This window comes from Hakea prostrata, chromosome 3, assembly GCF_041222555.1.
Source record: "Hakea prostrata isolate BN-2017 chromosome 3, UWA_Hpros_2, whole genome shotgun sequence".
NCBI classification, from domain to species: Eukaryota; Viridiplantae; Streptophyta; class Magnoliopsida; order Proteales; family Proteaceae; genus Hakea; species Hakea prostrata.
This window is the reverse complement of record NC_142602.1, coordinates 61578783-61581162: the sequence shown is the minus strand read 5'-3', so window position 1 is coordinate 61581162 and position 2380 is coordinate 61578783.

Genomic DNA, 2380 nt, shown 5'->3' with positions numbered 1-2380 from the left:
GTTCGGATCAATCGAAACTTGGAGGCATACTTAACAACAGTAGTAGGACACTATAAATCAAGGAATTAACCCAATCCAATGGTCTAATTAAAAAGCCCCAATTTGAGCTATCAAGTTCAAGTGATAAACATCATGGCATGAGTTGGAATTGATTGCATTGATGAGGAATAGCATGCAATAGTTAGAGGAACTAATAGAAATTCGATTGGAATCATATGGCAATGTTAAACATGAACATAATACACTCTATAGCTCAGTTTGATATCAAATGGTATGATGTTAATAGGTAAATCATGGAATACATATGCTAGGCATGAGATATAAGCATAGCATCAATGAATGGCTAAGGGAATCATGGATTGAGCATGAGTAGGCACTTGGAGTGGTGGTTGCAAGGTTGCAGCACCATTCCAAATGTCTCATCAGCAAGATGACAATAGAAAAGAGTAGAAAATGGTAGGGTAGAGAGTGGAATGAGGAGTCATACCTTAGTGTGGAAGATGAAGACAAGAATCAATGATAAACTAAGTGTCTTTGATGAGATACCCTTCACACTAACCAAGGAGCTGCTTTGGGAAGCTCTCCCCACGTTCCCAGGTGAGAAAAATGATTGCAAAAGGCTCAAGGCTCGAGGTCATATTAAATAGAAAAGGAATATTCCATGGAATCATTAACTTGGCAGACTGGGATATTTTGGTCGATGGTCCTTGGTTGATGGTATCGACCAAAAGGATCGACCAAAATATTTTCAGCAGAAAACTCAGGTTTAGAACAGCAACTTCAAGTAGGGATTTGAAAGGCTATACAAGGTCAAATTGAGTGAGGTTTTCTTCCACAATTCAATCAAGAAGTCTAGTTTCGGGGAATACCTTTGGATTGTGCACAGGAGGTCATTTGGTACATCAACCATATTAATCTTCTCCGATGCGCAGACTTTCCTTAAACACTGACAATGCATTTAAGCAAGGGGTATCATTGTCAATGTCCATGGGCTCGGTCTCCGAATCATGATCATCAATCAGAATGGTCCATAAATCTCTTCTTCCACCGCTTCGGGTCTTCGGACCTGAATACAACAGTGGATCCGGGTCAGGGTCAAGATTAGAATAGGGCTGGATATTACAATACCGGAAAGGATCGCCCCGGGCAAGGAATGGACATATCTGGATCTGACATGATATGACTGAGTAGATGACTTGCATTGGGCTAGGCTTTACCGTGACATGCGCCAATACTTATACCAATGGTGATGTGAAAGAGCGGTGACTGAGATCCCAGCCATGGAATTGTCCAAGAGGGATGCAGAACCCAAGTCCCAACAGAGAACCCAAGATACCTGGATGGTTGAGGGAATAGTGATTCGAGACCTACCCAAGGAAGTATGGTGCTATGACTTAAAGCATGTCTACCCTAGAGACTAGCATATGTAGAGTTAGAATCATATCTACATCATCTGTCTCATATCATTCGCATCATGTTATGACTTGTATCATATGGTTTATGTATTATGGATTAACTGCCTTGCTGAGTTACTTTGAATTCATTCCTTTTTGTGGAATTGTTTTGTTAGATTATTCTACGGAGTTTTGAGGAGACCGATGGCACGTCCTTTGAAGCACCCTATGATGAGCCATACTACCTTCAAGGTAGTGGCTACTATGAAGATTATTGTGAGGGTACCAAAGAGGACTATGCTACACACCAGGATTAGCCCGACACTGGTGCTGAAGCAGCTGTGCTGGACTTCGGATATCTATAGCTATGAGGATCTACTTTATGTGACTGAGGAAACATTTGTTTAATGTTACATTTTGAATTCTTATTAAGACCGGATTTGTAATTTAACTTTCTTGATATACTCTTTAGGAGTTGGTTTTGTTACCTTAACTTGAATGATCTACTTTCCGCTGCCATTGAGGAAGTGACTTCCGATCACTCTCTCTCTCTCTCTCTCTCTCTTTGAATTATCTTTATACACTTGGTATCATCTTTATTCCGCACTCTGATTATTTGTTTTATCTTATTCATGATTCTTTATTATATGCTTTTACCTTGATTATTATTGTTCATGATTGTGTTATCGCGTATGTGGGAGGTATGATTGCTCGATACTTGATCTTCAGGACTGTGGATCACATACCCGAGTATGCCCGATGGGGTACCGGTTGAGTGGATGTGACACTCTCCCCCTTGATTTCTTTGCTTCCCTAATCTCTTTACACGGGATCATATCAGGAGGCCTATAGAAATCAAGGTAACTCGGTCTCTCCAATCACTAATTAAGCCTGGTCTTCGTATGTTCAGACCAAGGCATGGTGAGATCTAGGTTGATTTGCAGTACAGTAAATTACCCCTAGGTTGCTATTTTTGTGGGGTATTT